At 40.8% G+C, this 25,314-nt stretch overlaps 1 long non-coding RNA gene across 2 annotated transcripts; it reads left to right on the forward strand.

The window, feature by feature from the left end:
- Positions 1 to 17: 17 nt before the first annotated feature.
- Positions 18 to 23,521, forward strand: LOC114014548 (uncharacterized). 2 transcript variants are annotated; one of them, XR_008731119.1, is made up of 3 exons: positions 18 to 7,284; positions 8,192 to 8,288; positions 13,312 to 23,521. It is a non-coding gene; the product is annotated as an uncharacterized LOC114014548 (long non-coding RNA). The 2 variants fall into 2 exon arrangements; XR_003558088.2 differs by having other exon boundaries at positions 14,634 to 23,521.
- Positions 23,522 to 25,314: the final 1,793 nt, after the last annotated feature.

Genomic DNA, 25,314 nt, shown 5'->3' on the forward strand with positions numbered 1-25,314 from the left:
CGCGGCCTCCATACTTGTGAATCAGCAGAAACGCCGGGCTTTATTGCTCGTCCGTGGAAGCGCGACACCCGGGGTGGGGGGTGGGGGTAGTGGTGCAGAACCGCTGCTGCTCTTTAGCCCCCAGCCTGCCCGTCCTGTCCCACGCGTGTCCCCGTCCCGTGTGTCCCGCGTCCCCCCCGCCCCCCATCCCCCGGGCGGCGGTCGCGGCGCGCGGCCCCGCGCCGGCCGGATGATGCAACGCGGCCCGGCTCCATGTGCTTCCCCTCCCCCGCCCCGGCCGCGGCGGGCGCCGGGCTCCAGTTTTTTCCGCCTGGAGGGTCACCCGGCGGCTGATTGATTCTCCTTTCGCCCTGCTCAGTCATTCGGGGTTGGAAAGTAAATAACAAGTTGACATCATTACCGCGCTCCGCAGTGCCCCGCCGCGCCGCGCCGCTACCGCCCGGCGACGAGTAGCTGCGCACCCAAAATCCCCGCCGCACCGCGCCCGGGCCCCGGGCCTGCTCCCGCCCGCCGAACCCCGGCACGGCGAGGCCTGCTGCCGCCCCCGGCTCGGCTCGTACCTCCGGAGCGGGGGCCCGCCACGCTTTTTGTGGCCGTCGCTGCGCCGCGACCCCCCCTCACCCCGCCCGGCCTCACGGCTAATGTCATGCAAATTATAAGATTATCTGGATGTTGCCCGGGTGTTCTGCCTCGGTGGGCTCATCCTGGTGACAGCGAGACTTCACCCCCCGCCCCGAAACTCGTATTTATTAGTGGTTTATTTTTCCAAATGACCTTTCTGCTTTTTTTGCCTTTTTGGGGTTTTATTTTGACATGAAAGGGAATGTCATGCTCTTTACACATCTAGCCCAGAACCTACATACGTGCTGTCACCGAGAGTTCTTATGGAAAAAATATGACGTCACCCGAGGCAAGCAAAGATCATCACTACACACGTTCATGTATGTTTTGAAACAACTCTCAGAACGCCGGGGAATGTTATTGCGGGCTAATGTGGCTCATTTTCACGTTCAGAGCCCGGAGATCGCAGCGCAAGGCCATCACACAGGCGTGCAAACAAACGTCTCCTGTTCTAAATCAGCTCCCATTTTTCTGACTTATTTTTGAAATCAAAACCTACATTAGGTTTTCATTACTTGACAATGTAAACAAAAGTCCCTCCTGGTTTACAGTGAGATGGCAGTGACTTTTTTGTTCTGGTGCTTTTTGTTTATTTGCTGTCTTTTAAAGTGCTGCGGGCTTCCAAATGAGGTAAACTCATCAGAAAATGGTCCTAAATCAAGACTTGCCTAGCTTTTGAGGCTTGGTGTCCCAGCAAGGAGGCTGGGACTGTTCCCACTCCTGTGTTCTGCAGAGAGCAATGAAGCTCTCACCCCCTCCATCAGGCCCAGGGTCCTTGCTGCATGTTTGATTTTTCACTGCTGAGGAGCAGCACGTGCTCATCCTATGCCACCTGGATGCTCTGGCTCGAACCTCCAGCTCAGTAAGCCCCCGCGTCCCGGCTAATTTTCAAATTAATTTTCAATTAAAATAAGAAAAAAAAAAACCAACCAAACAACTGTAAAGTGATGGTAGAGTAAAAGATAGAAGAATGAATCGTGGCTCTGGCCATTACAGTATTTTTGGCCTTTGTGTAGCAGAAGACCCCAAAGCGACCATGTATAAAAGAAATCACCAGGTTTTTGAGAGTCTTGGTTTTTCGGTTTCATAACTCATGACGCAGCAGCGGTGATCAGTGGCAATGCTACGGCCCTGCAGCTCCAAACGAAGGAAGCCAGAGTTGTGGTTTCTTACCCTCATTAAAATGGAAACCTAAACCTGAAACAATCAAAATCAAGGGCTAGCAGGGTTGGCCTACTGTGGAGATAATGGGATCATAAGACAAAATATTTTGCATTTTGAAAGATGAAAGACATTGTTATTTTTCTAGTGCTTCATCGTCACTGTGTTGGTAACTGTTTCTAACTAGGTTTTTCCCCCACACTATGTTTTTCAGTTCTCTGTCTATGCAGATGAAAGTAAGGTCTCTCAAATAAGTGAATCATTCAAAAATAAATAATTTGTTCTACTTTTATGTAGCTGTAGGTAAATAATTCTCCTCACATAAAAATCTGAAATATGGATTAATTATTTACTCCTGCTATGAACTGTAAAAAATGTGGGTCTGCTAATCTGCTAATTAAATTTTTAAGAGACTTAATATACAAAATTTTGATATGATAGTGAAAACTGAACTGGTGTTTTATCTTGAATAGATGCCTCAAGACTATTTGGGTAGAGGTGCAGTGTGCAATTCTTACGTTGTAATACGTAGATACTCTATAAACTGAAATGTGACATGGTAGGCACTAGTTCTGCAACACTTAGAAATAAGTTAAACATAAATGCCTAGCTTTCCTATTATGAGTTGTCCTGCCAGACAATTTGTGGAGGGAGAGTGAAGACTTTTAGCACATTATTGTTGTTGTTATTGTTGTTATTATTATCATCATTATTATTGTTATTATTATTTAGCACACCTGTGGTGGCAAGCTTTTACTTCTATGTGGGCATCTTTACAGTATTTGCTATTTTTCAGATAAATGTTCTCATAGAATCACTGATGTGAGCAACTGCTACGCAGCATCAAAAAATGGTTTCTCATTTAGCCACCTGTTAATACAAGAATTTCACTTTTAAAAGGAAATTCTGATTGACTAAGATACTTTCAGGAATTGAGACAATCACTGGTAATTTTTTTTCTTCACGTATTACTTCACTGATATCTTTGGACTAGACTGAAAGCTTTTGCTTAATTCATGAACAGTTGTGCAAGCAGACCCCTTGAGTAAAAACAACATTATCACAAATCAAAAAGCAAAGCAGGAGACCTTGTTTCAAAGTTTTTGGAAGGCAAAACTGTCAAGAATATTTTGATTTTGCAAAGCAAGCATGGTCTGACCCTTTTTCTACCCTCTCTACCCTTTTTCTCTCCATGGTTTGCTTCATATAGCTTGTAATACCTGCATTTCCTAGTGGTATTTTTTCACCCACCTTTTTGAGATGTGAAGATCTAGATTCCTTGGACTTGAACCGGAATTCAATTGACTCTGATAGGAATCTAATAGTTTCTGATAGGAATTTTGATGCTATTACACTGTTGCAGAGGTTGCAAACTGGGATGTGCTATTCACAGTTTCTTCCCTGTGCCGTTATACAATCAATGCATATCTTCCGCTGCTCAGGGACACTGCATATTAGGTAAGCGTTATGCCGAGTGTATTTTTGCTTCTTGATATAAGATGATAAGAACATACTCAGTGATCCTTCCAAAGTACAGTTGCAAAAATCAAAGTAAGTTAGGGCAACACTCCTATTTACTATATTGTTTCATATGTGGAACATGTATTTGTTATTACTTAAGGTAAAATAAATCAGAAACTTTGATGCATGTAATCTACACTCCTCTGATTGTTTAGTGGGCTGACACAAAGGGCTGAGCTAGCTGTATGTGTCCCTTAGGATCCTCAGATGGAACAGAGATTTTTTTTATGTTGCTCTAATTTACTCTTAGAGACAGTTTGGCCTCCTGCCAGTCTGGGATAGAAAGAAGAGGGAGGTGATCATCTCTTTCCTTGTCTTCCCTCATCCATGCAGTGTTGCATGGCCCCAGCTGTGCTGAATTAATGCCTGGGACAGCTTATGATTTCAAGCCTTTTTTCCGCCCATGAAAGATTTTAGAAGAGAAAGCAGTTCTACCTAGGAGCTGGCAGCAGTGAGTGAAACACCTAGAGAATTAACAGGATCAGATCCCCTGTGGAGAAGCCAGACTTAGGCAGAGGTTGTGCTGTGGATGTGAGAGATGTTAGCCATGTATCATCTCGCTCAGTTGCTTGGGCATTCTGGAGGTACATGAGTCCTGAGCGTTGTGACGGTGCTGTCGGATGTCCTGTAAGGATAATCTTACCTTCTGAGGCCAGCAGCAGGAGCAGCCCTGCTAGCATACTTCTCAACGTGGCTAAAGTGAGGTGGGAACCAGGAGCCTAGCCCTGGAGAAGACTTAGCCTTCCTGAAGAGCTCTTGTTAATACAGATTATAGAAAGGGCCCAGTGGGGACCTTTTCAGGAAAGCCTCGAGGAGAGACCAGTCCCTCTCACGAGAAGCGTGCATGCAAAAGAGCAAGCAAACAAGAGTTTCATGGAACGAGGCGTGTCTGTCTACATAAGCAAGTAGATCAGTGCAGGTGGGTAGGATGAAACAGTGGTTGTAAGGACCAAACATCTGCATTGCACCAACATCTGCCTCCAGATGCCTCTTGGGGCTGGGGGTGTCGAGCCCCAGGCTGGTCCTGCAGACTGCCTGATGGTGGTCGGTTGGGAGCAACTTGGACACGCTCCTGAGGTGCACCAGTTGGGTTAGTTTCACCAAAAGGGAAACCAGTTCTCATGCTCAGAAACCACTCTGCTCTGCGTACCAAAGCACAGTAGGGGAGGAGAGTCAGGAGATTAATTTTAGAAGAGCACTCCTGATTTAGACTAAGAGTGGTGTAGATGCAGTCTGCCATAGTTCCCTGTTTCTACTGACATTGCCTTGTATAATATTTTACACTTTAAAAGGTTCCCCTTAATTCAGTGGAATTACTCAGGATTTAAAGCATGATTCACTGTTGTAAAATGTACAACATATGGATTGCTTCCCTTGCTAAATGCAAAATTTTTGTCTCAAGAATTCTGAAATGGCTTTTCTTTACACAATCTCTATGGCTACTGAAGCACACAAGGTGTGCTGTATCACTTCTAGATGCAAGCTGCTATTTTTGGCAACAATGAGTAGAGTGGTGAAGGATTCTGAAGAAGCTCACATACATGATGCTAACGGTGGCAGAAAACTAACCCGACTGGGAGTGCCTCACCTGGTGCCACAGCCGAAAGAGCTGCTGTGACTACTGGGTACGCAGAAGGGGACACGTAAGGAAAGAGAACAGAGGTTATGCTACCTGTCTGCTTGGCACTGGTGGGGTGACTACTGGTGGGAGTAAAGTAGTCCTATTTAGTTATCTTCAAGATAGGATGTCGATAAATTGGAGGAATTACAAAGAGTACTGATAATGACGAAAGGAATGGAAAATGGCTTACTTGTAAAGATAAGGATCTGTTTAACTTATCGATGAAGTAACTCAACCCTCTGGAAGAACCAAGGTGTGCGAAAAGAGCTAGCAGAGATTCTTCAATTTATCACACAAAGGTAGGGAGATGCACAGCTAGAAGTTACAAAGCAGCAGGTTTTTAAGGACAGAGAAAATTAACCAGCGAAATCACTGGTATGGATATTCTTTAACTGGAATCTTAAATCAAGCATGGCTACTGAGTCTCAAAAGGCACCAAGAAGTCCTGTGGCCCATGTTACGATGTTATACAGTTAAAGCAAACTATTGCAATGGTGTTTTCTAGCTTTAAAATCTTCAAACACAGACCTCTGAGAAGTGGCATTTTTAAGAACCAAGTGTTGTTGGCTAACTATTTACTTACCAGTCTAATACAAATTTCCGTCAAGCCTATTGTAGATAACCTAACAACAGAGGAGTTTTACTTTGCTTTCCCAATTTGCACATGCATTATTTTTACAGGTGTGTGCAAAGTGACTGTTTTTCTATTTTTAACAGGAATAGCTTTGTTTAAAACAAAGATTTTCGCTGAAGTTTTGGGATATTTTTCTTTTCGTATCCTAGAAGTTATCTCTAGGACCTTACCCAAGACAGGGAAGAAAAACAAAGAAATGTGTAATATCCAAACTCTTTGCTGTAGCAGTAAACCAAACTATTACAAGTGTAATGAGTCAGACCTGCTTTTCAGTTTCAATTTCCATGTGGCTGTAGTTGACCTCATGCAGTTTACAGCCTCTATTCACAGGGTGCAGTGCTCTACATGAACATGAATAAAAATACATGAGAGGGAGGAGAAACTCAGCTTATTTTCAATGATTAAATTTAAAATGTAGTACTAGTAAATGTTTAAAAGACAGTTATAATACTCAAAATGCAGTAAAAATCAATATTTTAAAAGTAAAAATAGACTTCCTAATTCCACCCTTTGGCCAGCTGTTAAAAAATTGGGTATTTACATTAAGACATTCAGGCACCAAATGTATTTTTAGTCTCTGTCTTGTTCCCCTTGAAATCAACAGTGGTTTTGCACCTACTTCAATGGGAGTATAATAAGGCCCTTCATTTACAATACCTTATAACTACTGGGAAAACAGTGGATACAATCAGGATGAACGAACCTTTAGTAAGTAATCTTTTTTTTGTACTATTGCAGTTCCTAAATAACACAGAAAGTCATTTGAAAGACTGAGCAGTGATGGAGAAACAGGTTCATTAAATCAGTACAAATCTCCATTACAACCAAAACGGTTCCTTAATTCTTTACTGTCCTTATTCTAAACCCTAGTATTCCTACTTCCATCTGTCAGTGCTGCTAAGTGAGAAGTTCCTTTCTTCCTTCATTCCTTCCTCCCCCCTCCCTGTCTCCATCCTCATTGCATTAGCCCCCCAGGTAACCCATTTTTGCTGCAGCCCCACACCACACAGATGCTGCACCTCATCCTTTTCATTGAACCCTACAGTGCTGACATTTTCTCACTAATTTGAGCATTTCCCTTGATGTTGGTATTAGAAACACAAGTTAGGAAAGATAATTGGAATGAAGTAGTTTCTGTATGCCCCTTAGCCATCTTCCTTGAATATCTTCCTGGTGTGGCTGAGTTTTAACTACACATTTTGAGAATTCCAAAACCAGGTTTGACAGCTTTTGCTTCAGACTATAGCTTCCTTGCGTTGTGTCATGGTAAGTTTGTGACTGGCAATATTTTCACAAGCTGCAGTTGCTTATGATTCCTCTGTATAATTTGCTCTGTGTAGACTGCTGACTTTTTTCTTTTTTTCTTGATAAAGAGGAGAAATATTAAAAGGACATAAAAGAGTACATTGTTTTGTGTTTTCTGTACTATATTCTTTTGTTCTTTTATTTTCAAGACTTTAAGCATTTCATTTAAATTCAATTGAAATTTTGAAATGAAGGATGCAAATCTGTGAGTCAGCTTGAAATATTTTGAATCATTTACATAAGCTTCCTCATTATAAAATTATTTCTTCATGTAGCCTTAGAACAGAATTAGCTTGTCAGCCCTAAGCTTTTTCTTCTTTTTTTAAGGATGCTGACCATCTAATGCTAACTAACTTATCTAAGTGGCATCGCTAACTCTGTCAATCATGCAAGACTGGAGAAAACATAACTGAGAAGTGAGGTAAGCCCAGAATTTTCATAAATATACTAAAAGTGGAACTGAAAGTACCCTTGGGTATATTATTAAACTTGCTATATTTCTTCTTTTCTTTTTCTTGAAGAGAAACGGAATCGAAAACAATCGTATGCATTATCAAAAATTAAATGCTTTTGAAAGAAAATTTAGATCTAAAGTCAATATTTTTATGAGTTCTAGTGTAACACTAATTGCAATATTTTCTGTTTCTATATATTAACAAATCTAGATCAAGCCCTTTGTGATAAGAATAGAGGCAGTGTCTTTACATACTTATTGTTGTGTATTTGTACGTTTATTCACTTATTTCCCTATTAGAACATGAAGAGGCCTGATACCAAAATTACCCTGAGGCAAAAATCTTTAAACCAATATGCAATACACAAAGGATTTTTGCAACACAGGGATACTATCAGGTTAAAAGATATCAACTAAAATGGCATCTAATTTCAGCACTAAGTGTTCACAGAATCAGGTTTAAAGTTATCAACTAAAATGGCATCTAATTTCAGCACTAAGTGTTCACAGAATCAGCCTCAAGATTAGGGTGAGACTGTGTTGTCGTTCAAGCTGATTGCTCTGTAACTTTCCAGATAGAGAAAAGACTGGTTTGGGGGGTTTTTTAAGTCTTATGGACTCTCAGTTCTACAAATCTGTCCCTCCAGATGAACTTGGACTTAATTGTAAGAGCAGCTGCAAGATTTTCAGATATCACGCAATTTCCGTAACAGTCTACATTTACACTCATCAATGTCTATATTTACTATTGTAAGAGTAATGAGTAGCCTAGCCAGAAAGATTTATCTGAAAACTAGAGCCATGTGAGCATTTGCAACTAGAGTGTGGTCACTAAATAGAATATAATTACTTTTTCTCTCTTTTCTTTGCCCAGTGCCAGGAGAAGCTAACCAGCTTGCCTTCCATAAGGGTGAGCTTCTGTGGAAGCTTCCCGATTGCCTGCAAAGTCACAGATTGCCCAAATCTTTCTGGTAGGGTATATGTTAACTTTGGTTGTTATCTTCTTTTATTAAGTCTAAAAATTGCTGTAAAGCAGCAAAGCAATCATCAGATTTATCAGCCAAAACAAAGCTGTGAAATTACTTATTTTTCAGCATTATTTGAGGGCTCGCAACCATAAATGTTATTTATGTATATGTATTTGCACACATCAAGAAACACACAGACACCCTATACAAATATGCTTCATTTAAAACCCCACACCTTGGACCTGACACATGAGCCTTTACCCTTCTGAAAAATCCAGCTGAAATCAGCTGGACCAACGAGCCAACAGTCCTTTACTGCATCCTGTCGGTGCAACAAGAAAGGTTTTGTTGTTCAGTTGCACTGCAAGATTTCTGTTGCTTAGTGGTATACTAGGGCACTTATAACCATCCATCCAGTTATGGCCATGTACTCTTTTTACTCCTCAGTAGTAATCAGAGCTTGAAGTTTGGCATTAACTTGTGTTCAGTCCCTGACCAACCCAAACCCAGGAACAGAGCAACAATCATTTCTTTATGCTTTCCCTTCTTTTTGAGGGTAGCAATAAATTTTATCTTGAGGTCTCTTTTTTCTTGGAAGATGCTGTAGTGACAGAATTGTAGAAAAGCAATTTCCCTATTTTATTTCTAAAACAAACAAACAAAAAGTTCGCATTGTCATCAGCTTACTTTACTTAAAAACTTGCTTTATTAAAAAAAAAAAAACACCACCAAAATCCCCTTGAAATGTAGCTACACGCTCCAATCTGTTTTTTAGCATTGCTGATCATACCGTTTTGTTGCTGAACCTGGAGAAGACCATGGAGGGCTGGTGTGCGTGTGTGTGCAGGGATGTACATACACATTTGCCTGAGAGAAAGATGTTTTTCCACAAGGATCCTCTCGTGGAGGATCAAATAGCAGAATGAACCCTCCAGCCTGGCAGATGTGCTCGAGTGAGTAAGACAGGGCAAGTCTCCTGAAGGCCAGGGTCACTGGCGTGGGAAGCTGTGCCACCATGCCGACCCATGCCCCGCTCTGCTGGTCACCATGTGGTCCTGTGCAGTCGCAGACCTGAGTTCATGCAACAATACAGCAACCCTTTCAGATGAAACACTATCCTGCTCATACCCGAAAGGTATGCTGAAGCAAAGAAAAACAAGGGGCTTGCCTACACTAGAATGGTTACAGGTGTAGTTTTACTATTACATGTAATTTTAATTGAAACTTTTGCGGTGTAGAGGTAGTTGCAGCAGTATGCCTACCCTTCAACAAGAGAGCAAAATAAACTGTATTTGGGTAGGGAACAAGAATTTATGATGGTATAAAAATATATTAAAATATCACATGCATAATGAATGCAATTAAAGCAATGCGTTTTTTCTAATGTGGATCAATCTGAGGTGACTGTTCAGAGGCAGCAAAGCGAATAGGTACCCAAATGGTGTCCCAGACCTTCTCCAGCTGTTGGAAAATACCTTCCCCCTTTTCCTCCGCATCAGAAATGTTTCAGACCACAGAGAGGATGTTCAGAAGTGCAATGCAGCAGAGCTCCATTAAAGCCAATGGAGTTATTTCCATTTACAGCAGCCAAGGGGCTAGTCCCTAATTTCTTTCTGCAGAAGAACGTGCAAAGCAGATTTCAGATATTTGTTAGGAAGCAGTGGAGAGGTTGCAGGCTTGATGTACTGCCTAAAGATGGTCCCACAAAAGAATGACCAAGAGAGGGGCATCCTGTAGGCAATACCCAATTTTTCCCCTCTAAACTGAATTTTGCACTTTTTTCTTTGCAGTGAATGTAAGCATCTCATTGGCGTGATTGTGTTATTCCTAAAGCGGGTTGCTAATACTTTTGAGAAATACTGTCAACAAAAAACGGAGTCACGTAAAATGCTTATAATTATCTCTAAAATTAGTACCCCTTTAAAGAGTGCATTTGCATGACCCACCAACAGGTCAGTTAAGTACTTTCAGTATGCTTTACTTGTATTTGGCAGAACAATTTCCTTGCTGAAGTATACCAGTGAGTGGGAGAGATTGCAGCTAACAAAGTAAATTAAACATAAATATTTTGGGATTTTTTTTTCTTTACTTTGTGTAGGATTTGGAAAGAAAAAGCAGTCTTCAGGTCCAAGTTCAAAAAGACCTCACTTACCTTACTCACACTAGCTGCCTTTCTGTTTTAAACCACAAGCCTCTACAGTTGTGAAAAAGCATGAGCTTGAAAAGAAAAACAATATAAAGTCCGGTGGACTCCAAATTCTCCATATAAGCATTCCCTCAGTTTCTGAAAGTTTTAGGGTGGAGTTCTGGCTTTATTAAAACTCATAGTAAAATTACCATAGGCATAACAATACACGTTTAATCTTTAAGGTGATTTGTTTTAATTAATGAAAGTTGGCACATTAGGGAATGTATGAGTTTTCATTCCACCAAAAAAGCAATAAAGAAAGAAAATAGATTAATAAATAAACTTACTAAAGTAAAAGTAGAGCTGCATGACCATACATCATAAGAAATGAGCACTTTTTTTCCTAAAATGGTGGACAAAATCACTATTAAACTAAAATGTGACATGTGGAAAAACTTTGCCAGTGAGGTATATAAAAGTATTTTCATTTCTATTTACATTTTTGTTTACATTTATGGTTTAGGATTCAGGGGTTTTTTCCTTCTCTAGTTACGAATCTGTAAGCTCAGTAGGGCCAAAATCTTTGACTTCCTTTGTGAGAAGGACATATAGTTGCTGAATAATTTATACTGTATTCATAAGATAATTCGTAAGTGCTGCTGCTTCTCACCCCCCATCCCCAAATCTGAATGCTTTCTGTATCAATAATGCATTCGTCCTCCTGATCCCCTGTGAAATAAGGTAAGAGTATTTATCTTACTGAGAAAGTGGCAAACACACAAAGCAATAGGGTTTGTGACCATAGTTACAACACCACGATCTTGTTCAGGGTATTTTTATGGTGAATCATTATGTTTACAGCAGGGTACATGTGGTGTGAATCTGTAGGTGGTCACTGTGGATGCACACAGCATGAGTGACCATTTGGGGACAAGTTACGGAAGTACAGACTTATCTCACTCATGTGGGTGAGAACTTCTACCCCCCAGCAAAGGTGGTTTGGATTCTAGTGGCACGTCCTATCTACCTGCATTTGGACCCGGCAAAGAAATTGCACTGGGATGCCGTGGGTAGGACAGGAGTGATGGTCAGTATTCCGGTGGGCAGGGCTGCTGTCTGGGGGACCTGGGCAGGCTGCAGTGGAGGAAAAAGCAAAGCCCTGTCCCAGGGCTGGAGTAATGCCCTGCAGCAGAAACCAGAGGGGCAGGAGAAAGTCAAAGGCAGATGGGGTGGGGGCTGGTCCACAGGGGTGCCCAGGGCGCTGGAGTCTACCTCATTTGAGGAGAGGATGGGGGCATGGCGTTAGTTTGGCCTGGGGGAGGGGAGACCCCATGACTCCCTGAAAATATCCAGTGGGAGAGGAGGGAAAAAGCAGTATCCCAACTTTGCATTTGGCCCTGTGCTGGGAATGGGCTGGGACAGACAATCCCCTTTCCATCCAAATTTATGTGAGTCGTTGATTCCAAGTTCACAGGCTGAATCTGCTGGAGCACAGGGAATGGGGCGAGAGCAGCACCTCTGTAGCAAGAGGATATCCTCAGGAGCTAATTTCTGAGACTCATATGTGATGGGAAAGTGCTTTACTTTGCCCTAAGAGTCTGCTGAAAGGCAAAACAATCCTACACATGCCATAGGGGAAGGCAGGAGTTCAACACTTCCAACAACAATAAAAAAGGAGAATGTTTTTTTTAGAAATTTGAGCATGATTTTAATGGCCTAATATTAATCAGCCAGGTTTGAAAATGAGGGTCAAATTATAAATAGAGCTGAGAGGCACAGTGCACAAAAATACAGTTGTATTTGTGTTAGAAATTTTATATAAATAGAAGGGGGGAAAAAGCCCTGAAATTTTTCAGGCTTGAATTCCAGCTGCTCTGTTAATGTGAAGTGAAGCCTGCTCTTTCCCTTGTTAATTTTCATTCCTGTGCCTGTGAAACCTGGGTTGGAACCTGCCACCTCCCTCCCACCGCCAGCTCCTCCCGCTCCAGCCTCTCCAGCCCTGTAACTACTAATATGCTTTGCATGAGAGAGATCAAGAACAGGTTCAGTATTTCTAATTGCAATCTGCCCCTTACCCATGCTAAAATCTAGTGTGGGATCATTAACTGGTGGGTTCCTGCCAAAGTATTTTGGTTCTAGCATGGCCAGAGCCACCCAGACAAATATGTTATTCGCTTAAACAAGAAAGTGTCCCTTTTCCAGCCTCTGCTCGCCTGTGTGCAAACTGCAACAGCTCTGATCCCCTGGTAGTTTGGAGACAGCTGCCATGACTGGCAATAAGACTCTGATCTTGCTCTTCAGTTGCTGTTCTGTGCAACCTTTTACACCAGCTGTATTCATAGCCTGCTCAGTCTTTAATCAGCCTCTGAAGAAACAAGCACGGAAAATATTTTTTTCTTCTGGAACTTTTTCCACTGAGTTTTAGATGATGTCTGTTAGAGAAAATTTATCAGGCATGGTATGAGCTCTGCCTGCTGCCTACTTATCCCTTCCTGCCCATCCTCTGGCTCACCTTTTCCTTTTTGTCTCTGCTACCACTAGTGTACTATTTTCTGCTCCTGCATTCTTCCTGAGGTGCCTTGACATTTGCAGATTTGTTTCCTAAATTTTATCAGCACGTCCCCATTACAAGAAAAAAGTACCATTTCATACTGTTCCTGAAATCACATAGAGTTTACCCAGATTGTGTTGTGGCTGTCAGAGTCAGTAGTGCTGCCATAGGTGTCCTGGATGTCAGGAGCCTGCCGGGTGCTGGGTGGCTCTGGGAGAAGCCCTCGGGGTGCCCTGGTGTTGGGCATGCAGGGGTTCAGCTGTGGTGAGCAGCTGGTACAGGGCTTCTCACTACTGGGTGAATTGTTTGACTGCCGACACCAGTGGACGTTATTGCTTTGACTTCAGGAACAGCCAGTCTGGACCTGCACAGGCTTTGGTGAAAGCGTAACCCTGCTCACTGGACTACGTCCATCATTATGGTCAAACTGCTGGGAGGTTTCTTACTCCAACAGGTTGTGAAGCAAATGGTCCGGATTGTAAATTTATTTGTCAGGCCCGAGTAAGGTTATTCTGACTTGAAATTCCTGACTTGGGCAAGAAGGAAACATGCTATACAGTGGGTCATGGTAAGACATAGCATCTTTTCCCTGAGTTCTGCATCCCTTCAGCCATTCTTAAAGGTGCAGTTATAGACTGGATTGCTCCTTGCTCTTCCTGTGACTATCGTCACCCTTTCCCACCTTACTTGGCTCGCGGTGGGGGCATCTGATCCAGTCTTCCTACACACTCAAACATATGGATTCAAGATGTGGGCAGATGTGGGCTGGTCTTGCAGAAGGATATTGTGTTTTTTACTTTCTCTGAAACGAATAAGCAATTGTCACAATCCAAGCTATTGTGCTGAATTTTTTAAAAAAACAAAGGTTATAAAATGGGAGACTGTGTATGGGTGGCAAAATCAGGCACTAGGTAAATGTGCAGAGCAGGAATATGCTTATTAAATAGGCAACAGAGAATTAGAGGAAACTATTGCAGTTTACATTCAAGTATATTATGGGGCTGTTTATAGGGCCCAAAAGAACTTCCCGAGCATTAACACATGCAGTATGAGACACAGAGGTGGTAGAATCTATATAAAGGTGAATAGACACGTAAAACCAGAATAACTTGTTAGCATTTACATTGTTGCTGCCTTGAGGCTGTGGCAGCTATTTCACCCGCCTTTTAGAAATTCATTCAATGTTTTTTTTTCTGCAGGGTGGATTAAAAGACAGCATTTTTTTAAGGTCAGGGAATAATATCAATGATAAATCAAGCTAATCTTATGCTATTATTTCAGAATAATGAAGGACACATGTAAGAACCCTATAGAGAAAGGTACTGTTACAAATAATGGATTATGAAAGGAGGAGGGGAAGGTTGGGTTTATGTTCTTTTTCCTTCTCTTTAATTATAAAGATCAGATGACATACATCTCTCTGGATCTATACATTTGTGTCGTGGTAGAAATTAATCTCTTATCACCCTTTCCTAGGCAACTCCTCAGAGTCTCCAGACGTGTGGACAAAGAAGAAAAGGAGAAAATTATGACAGCAGAAAAAATCTGTGCAAATAAATCCTGAGTAATGAGAGGGAAAGTGAATTTTATTCACACTGTTTGGTTTTGACTTTTAACTCAAGTACTGAAAAACACTCAGGAGAAAATTTATCTCTCTGTCTTTCTTCAGGGCAGAAAAAGTTCAAAGCGAACATGTGAGATCTCTGATGACTCCTCGAGCAAAGTCACGAGAGAATTAGTCTTCCTGGTAGCTTAAAGGTGAAAAAAAAAAAAAACACAAAACCAACCAAAAAGAAAATCCCTTCCTCTTACACATTTTATCTTGCATTTAACCTCCTTCATAAATTATTGAGAAACATGCCAATTAATAGCTTATCTTTTAAAACATTCTTATCTAGATTTTTTTTTAACAAATAGAGAATTGGATGGGCATTCATCCATCTTTTTATTACTTTTTTCCCACATTAGGGAGTGCTATACATTTCCACAAGCCATAACAAATGGTCCCATTTGCTATGGGATTTGCTGTCAGCTGGGACACAGACTGTGGTATGTCTTTACTACCAAAAAGATTTCTGTTTTAAAGCAGGGGAATCATTATGCATTACTATCCTGCTCTAAAATCCCAGTAGTGTCGAATACAGTTTTTACTACACTGTACTTCAGTGATGCTAGCACTGAACTTTACAAAGAGAGGTGACATTACCCAGTATTTTAGAATAAAACCAAGAAAAGTTTGTTTCCTTGAGGGTTTTACTTGGGGTGGGGGTGGGGAGTGAGGAGCGGCAGAAGAATCTCTTTCAGTTATAACAAAGACAAAATAACCCTCTCTTGTGGGAAGTGGTGGGATCTAAAGTAGATCAGAAACGGTGGTAGTGGTGGGGAAGTCAAGTCTCATTGACTCATCCTGTACACCCCTGCGTCTTGATTCTCATGATGTACCCATTGAATGGATTCTGTAATTTTCAGATAAGGTCAGCTTTTCCACAAGTGTGCATTGCTATGAATCCCCTGCAGTCCATGGAGCTACGGTACTGACAGGAGTTGAAACATCAACCTTTTACAGTTTTGCGTTTGTCTGTCTATGTCACTGCTTTTCCCTTTTTAGCTGTCTATGGAAGCATAATAAAATTATTTTTTTGCAGTATTTAATTACTGCTTACATTGGCATCCTCCAAGAAAGCTTGAACACTCATGATTTATTCACATATAGGCTTTATTCAACATTTAGCATTTAGTAATTTTATCATTAAACCTTAATGGTTTCTAGAACGTGGTCTATACCTGAAGGGACATGCCTATGAAATTAAAATGGCAAACCCTGTTGCTGGAGGTGTTCCTTGTGCCACAGAAAGGGTTCTGTTTGCTGTGTATATAAGCCAGCTCTCCAAACCAAGATGTGTTGATAAAGGGCACATGCTTTGCTTGAACAACTGCATCTATACTTGGGTTTTGCTACCTGTTTCAGTTGAAGGTAAACTACCAGAGTGCTTTCATATATCAGCTTCTTGCTTCAGTCTTGAAGTAAAGCCTTCATAAAACTTCTAAACTTGATTAAAAAAGAAGAGGAAGGAGAATTACCAATGTCTGTGTTTGGTTGCTGCCATGTAAGTCAAGTAAAAAGAAATTACACCTACTCTGGGTGGAATGGTGATTCAGGTCGTTCACCTTTGAAGTTGAAGAGCCTCTAAAAGGAAATGTGGTCCTGTTTCTAAGTGGACGTGTGGAAGGCTGACATTAACACCTCGCACTGAAGAAACTGTTCTCTCCATCCCTTTTCACAGCTGACTAAACACAAACAGCACTAGTTTTAACAAAGAACCACAGACAGCAGGACGGATTATAGCCCAGCTGAATGAGGAGCTTGGTTCAACAAGGGAAATGAAGGTCAGGTTAATCACAGATCATATTTCCCCTACCCACCGAAGCCCTTACATTAAATTATACATGTCATTGTGCTACTTTTCTAAAACATCAGCCCAGAGCCTGGATTCTCCACTAGCCTCATTAGCCCTTGGAGCAGACTCTGCTGACTTGAAGGTCCACACCTGTGCCACCTCTGCTGCATGAGCGGTCAGTGTAAAAATACATTAAAAGAGCAAGAGAGCAGCAGAATTTTAAGTGTGTCAGTATCTCCTTCGTAGCTACATTGCTGAGCCATTTTAACCACAGCATGAAAGATTCCTTTATTTAACAGGACAGGTGTGTACTTTAAAAGATCACTTGACAGTTACCTTTGACAGATGTTCCAGTAGCTTAGGTCACCTAATTTGGACACAAAGTCAGAAGTAACAGCTAGCATAAATCTCTAATTTGCCTGCTCTGGTATTGCTTTAAGATAACCCTATCTGCCTCACTACATTTTTTCCCAATTACTCTATGAGGTTTGATTGCATTGAAGGAGATAAAGACCTCAGGAAAAGCTTTTGGCATTCAAGACTTCAAGCCAAATATTTTTATTAAGACCTTTCTCACACTGTGAGTATTAAGTATTTATAGCCATACCGGGCCAAGAACAAGGCAGCGCTCAGGTGCTTCAGCTGGATTCTTTCTATTAAGTTGGCAGACCTGACTATTTTAATGACACCATAACTCCATTCACTTAACATGAGACAGAAAAAACATTACGAGTGACCATTTAAACTCTAGTTCTCCGTTTCCCAAATCTGCCTGAAAACTCTTGGAAATCACAGTGATAATACCTAAAAACAGCCAACAGGCGTGTGTCTGCGTGCCACGCCGGGGCGTCCTGCAGGACCTTCCACAGGGCTGGAGACAGCAACTGCTGCAGGGGGGGACGCCGCCTGCTGCTGCTTCCAGTGGGCAAAGTGCCTTTGACATCTTTGTCTTTGCATTCTTCAGGGTAAATACATCTATATGTTTTCTTGGCAGGCGCTTTGTGTACGTTGCCCATTTAAATCAGAAATGGAAATTTAACTTCAGGCTAACAAATGTAGGGCAAGTTTGAGGAAAAAAGTTGGAAGCCTCTAACATGGCCATTATAAAGCCTTTAAAAATATTTACTGAAGTTCCTTTGGTTTGGCCTAAAACCATCATAGATTAAGTGTATCAAAAAGAGTCCAAGGATGACCACAATGAAAATTTATTTTTTTTATGAAAAAAATAATATAGACCACAGGACTTCCAGCAAGCATTTTGGAGCTGGTCTTTTGGAAGTACTTGCCTAGGAGTAAAGGAAAGGAAGAGAAAGAGGCCAGAAAAAAATGAAACAGAAGCGGAAGGCTGAGCATGGCTAGCTTTCAAATCAGGATGGTATAAGGTGCATGAAGAGACAGGAGTCAGGATTGTAGCCAGGATACGACTGACTTAAAAAAACAAGATGAAGTGCAGAACATAATAGCTCCCTCTAAATTAAGCTGACAAAAATACAGGGCAGATAAGTGGGATGTGTCGCAGGTAAAAACAATAATTATGAGAAGGCTGGAAGACTAATAGTTGGCAGAATATTCTAGGACAATTCTGATTTGCAAACATCCTTTCAGTGGCTGTAGGCATTTCCTGCTTTGGCTGCAGTTTACTCAGATGTGTAATGGAAACAGGAAAAGATACTCAAAGTTAAATGCAGTCTTTTGAAAAGTGTGAATGTAAGTGTATATAAACCATGGGCTGTTTTTAAAGTCCAATGGAAAATGCATACATTCAGGAAATGGTATAAAATGGCATAACCATATTAGATGGGAATATAGCCATTTACCTTAGGTGAGTATTTGGCTCTTTTTTGCTCATGTTGTGCCAAGACTTTCACACTCTCAGGGTGATTTTATTAATATACTGCTAGCTATTTATTGAACTCCACCTGGCAGGGTTCAAGTACTTCTTCAGAGAGGCTGAAAGTCCTGAGCTGACACGGGAAACAATGTACCTCAGAACTGGCCCGAGCATGTTTTGCACTGTAGAAGATGGGACCCTTTGTGTTCATCTTAAATGAAGTTGATGTCTTGATTTTATTTGATAGTTTCACATGAAATGACCTTGATGCATTGAAGTGCAAGATTACTAATCAGAAATATTATGAGTACTAGAAAGCATATGTGGAACAAAAGGACAGGTACCCCGGCTTTGGGGTTATAAAAGTCACTTTGGGCAAGGACTTCTGCTTCTGTCTTTATTTGATTAACACTGAGCATGTTGAGCCCTGGCTCTGCGGCTGTAGTATTTGTCAGTCTTCACCAGTCCAACAATGTAACACAAGGTGTGTGCACATATAAAACTTCTTGCCACATCTTAAACTGGCATCTAATTAGAGCTCAGAAGTAAACCCTAAGAAACGAATGGAACTAGCTGTGTGTTTCTGAACACTGCCACAGCAGAACTGAGGACGGAGGTGTTGACAACCCCCTGAACTCAATTCTCAGGCTGGTCCCTACAGAGAGGGCACGTACCGTGGCATGAAAGGATGAGTACAGCAAGCTCCTGACCCGCTGTTGAGCCAGGACATGTCTCCTGGACCTCCCTGGCATGGAGTGAGGGAGGAAGCTGACTAAGGTGATAGCAATCCCCATCACTCCCCACCTACACAGCATTTACAGGAAAGCTTACTTTCCAGAAGACAGGGTTTTATCTGAGATTGCAATACGAACTTAGAACCACATCTTGATTTAATTAAAAAGCTTGTACTGCATGGAATCAACAGGGAAAGGATTGAAACATGGGTGACTTAGAGATACAAAAAGGAGTTGTTATTATTAGGAACATATTAAAAAAGCCTAGCATTTTTAGTCGGCTCGGCAAAGAGTGGCTTCATCTGATGAAACATCATTCTAGACACTGACATCTCATCTGTGCCAATCACGCATGCAGATGACAGAGGAATTGGCAGGGTAGTAAATAAGGAAAAAAGTTACCTGTGCTATGCAAGCTGAACCGCTTAATTAGGTTGTCATGGTGAGCACGATGTATTTTAATAAAACTAAACAGAAAATAATACTCATGGAGCAAAATTGCAAGTTCTGGTTTAAGGATGGGAGACCATCTTGGCAAGCAGACACACAGGGACATATTTTGTGATTTGTGGTGATCACCTCGAGGTGAATGCTCAGAGGAACTCCACGGGCAAGGAGGCAAACGACCTGCAGGCATCTGCAGATATCTTGGATCTTGGGGGTACAAAAACAGGGCAGAGAAGTGGCTGTGCCCATACATGCAATGCTGGGTATAAAACATTATGCCCAAACAGGATAGTTGCATTTCAGGAGGAAATCAGAACTTTGAAAAAAAGAAAAAATACAATAAAATGGAGTAAAAAATACAGGGCTATATCATTATATGCAAGGCATTAAATGTACAAGTTTAGAAGAGAATACTACTATGGATAGACACTTAAACACTGAACAGCTATTTGGTGCTGTGAGTTTTTGACCTTTCCATAAAGGCATAATAAAATCTAATCATTGGGAAGTGGAGTTTGAGAAACGGAACCTCAGAATAAGATGTAATTAAGATGATTAACTCCTGGTATCATCTTTCTGTTGGATGCTCCACTCTGCCATCATGGTTTTGTGTCTCAAGAAATTTTGAGAAATGTATGTCCAGCCAAAATTTCAAATTTGACTTTAATTTACAGAAGAAAATCTGATTAAACAAAGACAAAGAAGCCAATCAAACTAGCTAAGAACTACCTCTGTATTCTTTAAACCACCTTGGTCCTTACCTGCTTGTTTATGTTAATGCTCATACCAAGCAGTTAATGCAAAAGATCACATAATTGCAAGAATCAAAGCATTACTCTTTAAATCATTAAAATCCCTAAAAGTAAACATAAACGAAGCCTACAATAATATTTTATTACAAATCCATTACCCATCCAAACTAAAATGCTCACTTAATGAACAGAAATATCTAACCACGCTAACTGTTTGGATGTATTTTGGCTTTCTTTGTGTTAGAGCATATTTCACACCTCAAATGAATCCATCAACTGTTTACTTCAGAATGCCAGGCTTATTATGTCCACTGTTTTTTTACCAGCCTATAAAATCTGTTTGTCTTTTACATTTTAAGGAAATAGAGGGCGTTTCATAAACACCATATGTACTACTGAAGACAAGACCTTCCACATTGTTAGGAGTCTTTATTCCGTGCCGTTGAAATAGATCTTGGGTTTAGATGGGTCAAAGTTCCTAAAAAAACCCCACAAACTCTCCCTAAAAATATATTAAGAATGGATTAACCTTTGTGATATAACTTTTGTGGAGGTGTAGGATAATTTCTTTATAAGGTATGACCCAGCCATTAGGCCATTTACCCTTTTAGCAGAGCAATCATTACAAAAAAGGTTGTGCTGATAGGGTAGATACTAGTTAATAACATGTATGTCTCAGGGTTAAACTTATTCTTTAGCACCTGCGTGCATCTAAATAAAATGTATGAAGCCAATATGATATTTCATTCACTGTTGGGAGCAAGTCTGCCAAAGGAAGTAGATTTAGTGATAATAACATAAGGAATAGGCTGTACTGGTGATGGCAGCGGGTGGGTGACCTCCCCCTTCGTCACCCAGCTCCCCTGCATCCCTACCATATCTGCCCTTGATGGGAGACGTAAGATCCACATAGACCTACAATTCCTGGTTTTGAAATTAACACCTCCACTGAGCACCTGCAGTGAAAGCTGGACAAGTTGGTTGACTCTTCCTCTAGCTAAATACTACCTTGTATTATTTGGGTATTAACTTGACTTCTAAGATGAGAATTACTTGAGTCAGCACCCTGACAAGTGTTCTATCATTGCACATGGGGACAAAAAAGATAAAAGATAATTTTTCAACTAGAAGTACTCCTGTGTGATTGCCGTGTGTGCCATTATTGTGGTTTGATAGCGTGCATGTTTCTGAATGATAAAGTATGAAATTTTACATAGTAAAATATATAAAAATCTGCTCTTGAAAGTTATAAATCTCTAGATTAATTTAGCTTGGGAAAGAAGGTTAAAGAAAAGCTAAATACCTGCATATGTGTGAGTGTATGCACCTGCATGTGCGTGTATGTGCGTGTGATTGTAAGGGACTTCTGTGTTAACATTTCTGATAGGGGGGCATTTATCTAACAAACCATAATTAGACAAATCTCGACTTTAAATAGGGCTGTGGCCGTAAGATAAGGCATGTAAAAAGCAATTTGCTATCTGGTACTGTCAGGGAGGAAACATGAAATTCTTACAGTGACTTGCTCCAGCAAACACATTCTTAGCAAAATGAGTGTCAGAGGGCTAGACCCAGAAGAATTTAGAATAAAAATAAGAGGCACAGTTTGTGTAGTGAGGTTAATTAACCACTAAAATTACTTAATAAAGTGTAGTTGAGTCTTCAGAACTTGAAATTTCTAATCAGGACGTACAGTGTTCTCTACAATATAACCTAGCTTAGCTCAGGATTATGAGCTTTTGGTAAGAATCTATGGGGAGAGTCTGATCTTTCTATGGGATGATCTTCTGGCCTTAAAAATGTCCAAAATAATTTTTTAAAATAATACTGACAGACGTACGGACCTTGGCCAGTGTCTGAGCACTGCAGTCAGTGTATTCCCCCAGTCTGGCTTGGTGGAACTTTATCTCACATCCTGGGCTGTGACGCCTTGCTGAACTGACACAAAGGGGCTGATAGCATCCCATGATGTGGAGAAGCAACCCAACCAAAACTTCAGATGTTCCAGTTTACATCTTTTTTGAGAAGTGCTGTATTATCTCCATCACACATAGGCATTGATAAAGAAGCAAGTGTCTGACTCTGAGTGGGAGGGAGAGCCCGATGACCCCCAGAGGTCCCTTCTACCCAACATTTCTATGCATCTGTGAGTTTGCTTGCTCATTATTACTTAAAATATGTACATTCTCAAGCCAGTCACTAAATCTGAGTGCAGTCACTAAAGTGCTTTTTTGTTGCTTATAACCTCCACGAGCAGAAGTTAGTCTTACATAATTAGTACTTTACTCGACATTCCCAAGTAAAATAATTCAGACTTTTGTGACAAAAAGTTGCCAGCTTTCTCCACACTTCTGTGGATCTCCCTCATATAGGCTTGGAAAATTTCAGACATACCTGAAATGAATGGTGGGTACAGGTTTTTATAAACTTTGGAAATGGAGATTTACAAAAATTAATTATTAATGTGTGTAATTCTGGACACTAAAATTATAAAAAGTTTATTTTGAAGTGCCATACTTCACACTGTTTTTAAGTTTTTCTAATTAAAGTTATTGTTAATGTTTTGTTGAAAACAAGACCTAACTTTTCCTGCTTATAAATGCAGATATGAAAATATTTAAAATGAAATTTTACAGTCCAAATAGCTGGCACAGCATAGTACTTTCACCATCTGTACTTCCATTTTTGCTTTGTGTATCCTTATACTTACAGAGTAGAAGAACAACAACGCAATGCGGTCATTCTTTGATGGGCAGGTCTTCGAAGAAGCACTATCAAATTCAGGGTTTTTTTGTGTCACTGTTGTTTTAAAACCCACACTAGATATAGAATGGATTAAGTAGGAAATCAAAGGCAAAACAGGACTCATTCTTGCATGAGGAAACACACAGGATATTAAGTTAACTCCAAACTAAGATAAAGACGGTGAATCATATGTAAGAAAGGAATACAAACAGCAGGACTTTTCTGTAACTGTCAAAAAATATTTTCTTTTTATATATAAGTGTATATATTTAAAACTCTCGCTCTTCTAATATCCATGAGAGAACTAAAGGTGCCTGGGAAAATAAATCATGTGAGAATTTCAGTACTGGCTGCTGCAGAGCCCAGAGGAGGTTTGGACAATGCTTTGGAAAAGTGAAGTGTTGTGGAAAATATTACAGTGTTGTGGAAGAAGTAATAGTTTATTAAACATAAGGGCCGCAAAAATGAAATTATGTGTGGTCTGGCAAATGTTTTCTTTTTAAAGTTATGCATCCTGCTCATCCAAAAATATGCTAGAAGAACCCAGAGCTAGTTGAGGACCAGCAGCTGTACGTGTCTGCTGAGCACAAGTCAGAGGGTGTTAATGCAGATCTGCTCTCGGTCCTTCTCTGACGCAGATTACAGCCATATTTTTCTACAATAGAATAATAGTGATAAAGAAACCTTTTTCAGGGAAATACTGTATGTCTTGTAGGATTTAGTTCAGAAGCAGTTACCAGTATTTATTGCTCTGCGAAAAACCTGCAATTATGTCCTTAAATTACATATAGTCACAACACCCATGCTTTGTGTTGTTACCTTGTTTCAGGATAATAACTTGTGCCCCAAAGCATGTATATGTGCTGCTGCTGCCCACCAACCTCAGGCGCCTATCGCCAGAGCTAGGATGAAAGACCCTCTAAAGTCAAACCCGAAACTGAGGCCACCGTGAGCTCTTGCCCCCTAAATTGTACATCTGAAGTACGAGGCCGTAGGAAGAGTATGTGAAACTAACCCAGAGCTGTGGCCCCGCAGGGTTAGCACACCGTCAGGCTGCGGGGCTGGGGGCTGGCAGCATTGCGGCAGAAGGGCAGGAAACCTCAGTTCCTGTCACGCGTAATGAGTTGACCAGTGTCACCTGAACCCTCTGCAAAAAGCTGTCCTTACCGAAATCGTACTTGCTATGAATGTGCATTGGTTTGTTAAGTTCAAGCATTTTCTGTAATTTTCAATTTGAAATTGGAAGAATTTCCCCCTAAGATTCCATAAAGAAAAAAAGATATGGTCCTTGTTTTGTTTTGAACAAACTCGTTAAAAAAAAAAACAACCCAAAAAAACCAACCCAAAAAACACATGTTAAATGACTTCGGAAGTCTTTTTTGCAGGTTGGGGTAGACCTTCACAATGATTGTACTATGGCAAAGCCAGCTGGTGTGCTGATGCACCTGAATTTTGAACACCTCATTAAACAAATAGGAACATGTGATGAAATGAAAGGAATTAACGCATTTCCAGAGCCTGGATTCCCTATCTAGAGTTCCTTGGGGTATCTCATCAGCACAGAAAGCAGCCTGTTCCTTGTTTCTTCATGTCTACAGCACAAGCGGCTGTGGTAGGAGTTTGAGATGAGAATCTGATAAAAACTGAATGAGGGCAGAAGGGGATTCTGAAGTGGCAGAACTGCTCTTCAGAGCCTACAGGGGAACCCTCAATAATTGACATAAATGGCTGGTGTATCTGAAGACAGCAGGTGCTGAGTGGGCTAGATATATATCATTCCCTAAATAAAATGCATGTCAAGAAATAAAATTAGACCATCATCCTGCAAGTATATTCTTCTAGTGTTGGTATTAAAAAGTCAGCTATATCTTTTCTGTCACCCAGAGTTAATAAAAAATTATTACGTTCATGAGAAAGATAATAAACAATATCCAAAACTTTTAGACAAGCATCAGCTTTATCTCTGTTTTGCAAAAGCCAACTGTTTCAAAGCTGCAATTGTAATGCAGCACCTCTGACTTCAGCTAAGTCACTTAGTCAGATTAATATTGTAGTTGAATTGCAAATCTTAAATCTTTTTCCAGAAGGGAAGACTTTGTAAAGGAAATACAAGAGGTTTTCGGGATGGCTGCTGTCATCTGCTGGGGCTACCAGCTTAGGCCTGGCCTTGCAAAACAGTCTAATCTAGCACAGCAACCCTTTCTGTATTGCATTGGAAAAGGGTTTTCCTCAGTAGGAAGACAAAGAATTCAGCAAGTCCCTTGTAGACTTATTTGCCCTCTGTATCACTGAATAATTGATGAAGATAGTTGAACAAAATCATCCCAACTGAAGTTTCGAAAGCAAAGAAAAAATGGTAATATTTTCTTTAAACTAAAGAGTAGCTTATTTTTGATTAAGCGATGCTTAAACATCATCAGTGGTATTCCAGAGGGTGCATTTG

Source organism: Falco cherrug, chromosome 2, assembly GCF_023634085.1.
Source record: "Falco cherrug isolate bFalChe1 chromosome 2, bFalChe1.pri, whole genome shotgun sequence".
NCBI classification, from domain to species: Eukaryota; Metazoa; Chordata; class Aves; order Falconiformes; family Falconidae; genus Falco; species Falco cherrug.